Genomic DNA, 7,384 nt, shown 5'->3' on the forward strand with positions numbered 1-7,384 from the left:
GTAGATGTTGATTTTTTTTTCATGTTTTTTCAACCAGGCCCAAGTGAGCCACACATACAATGCAGGCAAATTCCCAAATAGCAACCAAACACGCCCCGGACTGCTTCCAAACCCAGCTTCTACGTGCGTGTTTGATGCGAGCGAAAAGCATCGATGGGCCGAGCCAGGCTGTACACATGCGAGATCGCCGGAAAATAGTAACCGGCGGTCCCGGCCAGCGCCAACAGCAGACAGGCACACGCGCGATGCGATCGAGTACAGCTACTCCTGGCCATCACTTACGTTGGACGTTGTGCATGTATGCATGCATAGCACAGCACCTATATGTCGAATGACTCTGTGCACTCGCCGTAGCGGTCAAAATAATAGTCCCTAAGGCCGGCTGTTTCAGCCATCAGCGCACGATAACTCGGGAACTGGATTCTCTAACATTGAAAAGAAAAGTTAGAGAAGCTATAATATACTCCTTCCGTTTCAAAATAGAGGTCATCTATTTTGGAACGAAGGGAGTATATCCTAACTTTCTTTCTTTCAATCCATATAAGTAAGTCTAAAATGATTTTATTAATTTGCATATTACAAATTTAATGTGTACGTCTATAATCATTACATTCAAACAAAATGATGGTTAAACAAATTATTTATTGATTATTTATATCTATAGTAAATATCAATAGTAAATAATCTGCTAAACGTCTCTAACATTTCTTCTACATTTTACACTAGGATTATACTGTTGCACCTTGACTTTGCTTCTCTAAGTTAGAGAATCCGGCTCCGATAACTCGGTGGAAGAAACCATGTCCATTTGCATTTCTTTGTCGTCACCATTCGTCAGGCCCAGGCATGTTTGAATGATTGATCCCATTCATATAGTGGTATCATGGATGGGTCCGTCCATACCTAGGAGAGTGGGTAGGCGGGGATTCCGAGGGCGCAGGTGGGGGTGCGGGATCCGAGGGATTCGGTGGGGGCGGGGGTGGGGGATCCGGTGTGGACGTGCCACATGCATGGCGGGGATCCGGTGTGGACGTACCGCCGGAAGGGTGTGGGGTATATGGTGTGTATGGAAATTGAGTCTCGTCAAAAGTAACGTGGCGAGAGACGATGACGCGGCGTGATTCTAGATCGAAACACCGGTAGCCCTTGTGCTATAGAGGGTAGCCTAGAAAAACACAGCGAATAGAGCGAGGGGAGAGCTTGTGTGGCATGGTAGCGTAGGTGTTCGCGAAGCACAAGCACCCGAAAACGCGAAGATGGTCGTAGGTGGGGTGGGTGTCGTGGAGGAGAAAGTGGGGCGTGGTGTTGTGAATGGCACGAGATGGTCGCCTGTTGAGAAGGTAAGTGGCAGTGTGGAGTGCTTCGACCCAAAATGGAGGGGGGAGGTTGGCTTGGAGCAAGAGTGTGCGCACGATGTCATTGGTGGTGCGGAGGAGGCGTTCGGCCTTGCCGTTCTGAGGAGACGTGTGGGGGAAGGAGAAACGATAAGAAATGCCATTGGAGGAGAAGAAGGTGCGTAGGGATGTGTTGATGAATTCACCACCATTATCACACTGCATGGCTTTGATGACGACGTTGTATTGAGTGTGGACAAACGTGAAGAAGCGTTTTAGGATGGAAGAGGTGTCGGATTTGTTACGCATAGGAAAAGTCCATGAGTAATGTGTAAAGTCGTCGAGAATTACCAAGTAATATTGGAAGCCCGAAAAGCTAATAACAGGAGATGTCCATAAATCGCAGTGAATTAAATCAAATGGTGAATAAGTCTGGCTAAAAGAAGAGGGAAAGGGGAGGCGAGGTGGCGGCCAAGTTGGCATGCATTACATGGAGTATGAGAAACCTTATTACAATCACTAAGAAAGTCTTTGGCTATGGTAGAAAGAGAGTGCGCGCTAGGGTGGCCGAGGCGACGGTGCCACAAGTCCTGTGAAGAGGCGGTGAAGAGTGCATGCGCCCGAGCCGTGGTGGTGCCAACAAAGGGGTAGAGGTCGCCATTGCTAAGGGAGATCATGAGCACCTTCTGAGTGCGAAGATCCTTCACAAGAAAACCACAGGGAAAGAATTCAATTGAGCATGCATTATCTTTTGTAAAGCGCCGAACGGAAATTAAACTGGTGACGACATGAGGAGAAACGAGAATATCAGTAAGGCGGAAATCGTGAGGGGGGAGGGTAGTGGAGCCGGAGCCGGTGATCGGAAGGTGTTGTCCATTGCCAACAAGAATGCTAGATGGAAGATGCTGCTTTAAAGAAGAACTTGACGAGGTGAGAGTACCTGAGTTGCCTGTTATGTGGGAGGAAGCCCCGCTGTCGAGATACCACTCGGATGCGGGAGGAGTGGGGTAGCCGCTGTTGCTGTAGGCGGCGTTGAGCAGCGCGAGGTGATCCCACGACGGAGGCGCGGCCGGGTAGTACAGGGTCGGTGGAGTGGGCGGCGGCGCGTAGGCCGGGTAGGCCTGGGCATGAGAGCCCGGGCGGGGTCCGAGCACACCGGCGACGTTAGGAGGCACCCAGCCAGAGCGCGGACACGGGATCGCCAACCCGTATGGCGCAAAGTAGCCTGTGTACGGGGCGAGCAGAGCTGGCTGATGCTGGCCACGGTCCCCGTTGTCGTGGCGGCCACGCCCACGGCCGCGGCCGCGCCCACGGCCACGGTCACCGCCGTCGCCATAGCGGTCACCGCGCCCGCGGCCAGTAGCGGGAGTCGACGAAGATGAAGCGCCCGGAGCACGGTCGGTGGAGCGATCGGTGTTCAGACGGCCGCCGCCGCCGGAGCTGCCGCCCGAGGGGCCGCCACCAGGCAGAGCAAAGGCGGAGGCGCTCTCCTCAGACGCGCGCTGCGCCTGGGACTCCTCTGCCAGGACGACGCGGGAGAGGACTGTGTCGAAGGGAAGCCCTTGATCGCCAAGGACGACGCGGATGGTGTCGAGGCGCTTGTCCAGGCCATGGAGAAATTGGGTGGTGAGATCCACCTCAGTGACCGCATGGTTGATGTCGGCGAGAGCATCGGTGAGGAGCTTCATGCGACGGGTATAGTCAGACACAGAGAGATCGCCCTGCTTGAGGTTGCGATACTGGTGATTGAGGATCATGAACCACGCATTGCGATTGGCAAGAAAGAAGGCTTGAATCTTGTGCCAGAGGGCATATGTGGTGGTGGCGCCGACGACATGGTCGCACATGACATCGGAGAGAGTGGCATAAATCCAGAGGGCGATGTGGGCGTCGAGCTCGAGATATTGGGAGGTGGCGTTGGGTGGTGGTGGATGCTCGATGAGATAGGTGATGCCGTAGCGGACGAGAACCATGAGGAAGAAGGTCTTCCACTTGTGGTAGTTGTGATCGGCGGGGTTGAGGAGGAATTTGATGTGATTTGTGATGTGGTCGCGGAAGATGGGATCGGTGCGAGCAGGAGCAGGGGGGTTGGGGGGAGAGGTGTGCCGGAGGAGAAGATGGGGGCAAATTGGGAACCTGAGGAGGCGGAAGAGCCGCTGAAGAGGGCGGGGTTGGTGCCGAAGACGAACGGCGGGGAGGTGGCCGCCGTGGTGGCCGGAGCAGTGGGCGCGTTCGGCGCCGAGGAGGAGGAGAGGGAGCCCGGCGAAGTGGCGGCGGAGGAGGAGGATTCGGTGGCCATGGGGCACCTGGTGTCTGATACCAAGTTGGACAGATTATCTCTGGTTCCTTGCATTGATTATCTCACAGAGTACAACTTATACACGAGAGAGAGAGAGAGGGGCGTGCCCGAGAGAGTCGGCACGCAGGCCTTGGGCTGTAGTTACAGATCCTATATTCTAGGGAGTGTACAAGAGTTACAAATACAATACAGAAGCTGTCTAACACAAGTCCATCACACTGGTGTTTTTCCAAAAAAATGTAATAATTTCATTAATGTGCTCGGTATCAAGGTTTTTTCTAGGTGTATGACTTATATATGTGCAGCCAATAGCTCTCTGATATGGTAATGTCATTTAGAGTTATATTTAGAGTTATGATATAGAACTATAAGTAGATGATCTTGACTGACATATTTATCTTAACATGCATCTATATCATTGCAATGTGTATAATATAGATGAGAAAAGGTCCATTTCAACATGCGACCATTCATGCAAAATGCTTAAATGTAATAATTCTATTATATTATGACATTTATGTTCATTAATTATTTTATAATCATACTTTTATAATTATCATATCCTTTAACAATACAAGCAGCTCTCCTATGATTCGAAAAAATATACAATGATTATATATATTTGATTAATTTGAATTTAATTTTTTTGAAGACAGTACAAACGCAGATGCTCACATATACGCAATATACGCTCGCCCTTACGAACGCATAGACACACACCCTACCCCTATGAGCACCTCCAAGACACTGAGCCGGCACAACTTCTTGAGATTGACGAAGTCACCACGGACTCCTTCATAATCAACTGAAACTTCTCGTCTCACTGAATGAATATAACCGAAAAGTTTAGAACTTGAACCTTGGTTGACAGGTTCCACACCAGAACCTAACCATTTGAGCTACACTCAGTTCACGCTTGATATTTTACATGTTAAATCTAAATATTCATGCTTATATAATAAAATCTCTCGTCTAAATGTAGTGCAAGTAATTTCTGCAGGAACGAGCGAAGTATTAACTAGCTACGTACTGCCGGGCTTCCAGGCGCCACACATGGACGTACAAGCCTCTTCAGCCCGAGGTCATCCAAACCGGTCTCGTGCATTGCCCACTATATATCGTACGTGAGGATCGCTCAAGGGACCGATGTAAGGTTTGCCTCTACCAATCAGTTCACGGTGACGATGGCCAAGACTAGTTCATCGAGCTGCCTTATGCTGGCAACGACAATGGCGCTGGGCGTAGTCGTCCTGCTGGCGACGCCATCGGAGTGTGCGCGCGCCTTCTTCGTGTTCGGCGACTCCCTGGTGGACAACGGCAACAACAACTACCTGATGAGCACGGCGCGTGCCGACTCGCCGCCGTACGGGGTCGACTACCCCACGCACCAGGCCACCGGCCGCTTCTCCAACGGCCTCAACATCCCGGACATCATCAGTACGTACCACTATGTGACGACCATTGCCATTGATTAGCTAGTGCATGGCGCAATTAATGTAGTCGTGTCTCAGGTGAGCATCTCGGCGCCGAGCCCACGAGCATCAGGCGGGCGTCGGCATCCTCAACGACACGGGCATCCAATTTGTACGTGCGACACAAATTCATCTCCAGTTCAATCAATTTGACAAGCTTGTTCAAAATAGACTTGTCGTTAGAATAGGGATTTGCCATTTTCTCAGCAATAATTTCTCAATCAACTCCTTAACCGTCGGATCAACACATACAGATGGAGATGGTGAGGATGAGCAGGCAGCTGCACTACTTCCATGAGTACCAAGGAAAGCTGCGTGCGGTGGTGGGCGCGTCCGAGGCGAAGCAGATCGTCAACAGGGCGCTGGTGCTCATCACCCTCGGCGGCAACGACTTTGTCAACAACTACTACCTCATCCCCTTCTCCCTCCGCTCCCTTCAGTTCTCCCTCCCGGACTACGTCCGCTATCTGATCTCCGAGTACAAGAAAATCCTCATGGTAACAACACTTGTCTACTTTCCGATAGTACTCCCTTCGTTTCTGTCCACCCTCTAGCTCCGCCACTGCATATATTATGAAATGGAGGGAGTAGTTACTAAAGCTTTTATGCAGAGTAAAAAGAAACGGGAAGAATAGTAAATTATCAGTTTATGTGGAGTAAAATGAAACGAAGGGAGTACTAACATGGTCGAGACCAGCACCAGCTAACACGTACGCGCTGGAATGTATATATGCAGAGGCTGTACGATATGGGGGCGCGGCGTGTGCTGGTGACGGGAACTGGCCCGCTGGGTTGCGCCCCGGCACAGCTCGCCAGGAGCCGCGGAGGAGGGTGCAATGCCGACCTGATGCGCGCCGCGGAGCTGTTCAACCCGCAGCTGTCCTGGGTCCTGGAGGAGCTCAACGCGCGCTACGGCGACGGAACGTTCATCGCCGCCAACACCTACCGCATCCACTTCGACTTCATCACCGACCCGGCTGCGTACGGGTTCCAGACGGCCACGGAGGCGTGCTGCGGGCAGGGTCCGCACAACGGGATCGGATTGTGCACCGCGCTATCAAACATCTGCACCGACAGGGACCAATACGTGTTCTGGGACGCCTACCACCCCACGGAGCGCGCCAACCGGATCATCGTCAGCCAGTTCATGACTGGCTCGCTCGACTACGTCAACCCGCTCAACCTCAGCACTGCCCTCCACATAGACATCGCCCTAATGGATTGATATACTCCACATAATACTAGTGAAAATTTTGACTGGGCTAATAAACTTGGACATGAGAGAGATTATTAGCCTAGTTAAAATGTCGACATTTAAACTAGGCTAGTAATCTCGAGGTTCCCACTTATGAAAATTTTGTCCGTATATAGATGAGCGTTGAGTGGGAGCAGAAGTCCCCTCTGGTGACTGTTAGAGCCCTCCACATAAGTACTTTCGACGATACTTCTCTTGTTTTGGACTCCAGTGAGGCTCCTCATTTGTGTAACAGAGCTGCTTTATCTTTCGAAACATCTTGCTTTAAAAGGGAAGGTTTGCAACATTTGGTAGCTCAAATGGTCTAAGGAAACGAGAGGTTCACCTAATACTGGGAATTGGTAGTTCATTATTCGTCATCTCAGGCAGTTTCTTCAGGGTTGGGCGAAGAATCTGAGTGATGTATAAAAGAAAGAAAAAGAGCATTTGTTGGATATTGTTTACGCTTTACATATCAAGGACGAATCATCACCCCTCTGCATAGTGAACTTTTGTCGGAGGAAGAGTTAAAATGCTCTCAACATGCTAAAGTTTAATTTTTATTTTATTTTTTTGTGGGGAAAAAGTTTAATTTTTTCAGGAAGGAGACAATAATACTAGGTTTTCCACTTGACTGAAAATGAAAAGTGTACTAAAAAGAAGATTTATCAACTCGAACAAGATTAAGGTACTCTTGTTGGTCAGGATATGGTTAAGGAATATATTATCCGGTCTGCAAATTCATCACGATGGACGAGGAGATTACTGATCATATAGCCCAACTCTGTGGAGGAAAATGCTATTTTGATAGCACCTTCCTCAGATAAGGAGATTTTACTGCATTTGTCAATTCGAAAGGAATAAAGCATAGGGACCGCATGGGTTCCCTGCATAATTCTACTAGACGTGTTGGGGGATAATAATCAAACGTGACCTTTTGCCCATGTTTGAGGATCTATTCGAATTGACCAATATGCAGGGAACCCATGCCACTGCCATCAAAGACTTGGTCTACTTAGCGTGTATGTGGAATTACTGACCAATA

General features: G+C 50.0%; 1 pseudogene; it reads left to right on the forward strand.

The window, feature by feature from the left end:
- The first annotated feature begins 4,730 nt into the window (after nt 1–4,730).
- LOC123040164 (GDSL esterase/lipase At5g33370-like) lies at nt 4,731–6,602 on the forward strand (annotated as a pseudogene).
- Nucleotides 6,603–7,384: the final 782 nt, after the last annotated feature.

This window comes from Triticum aestivum, chromosome 2B, assembly GCF_018294505.1.
Source record: "Triticum aestivum cultivar Chinese Spring chromosome 2B, IWGSC CS RefSeq v2.1, whole genome shotgun sequence".
Lineage (NCBI taxonomy): Eukaryota > Viridiplantae > Streptophyta > Magnoliopsida > Poales > Poaceae > Triticum > Triticum aestivum.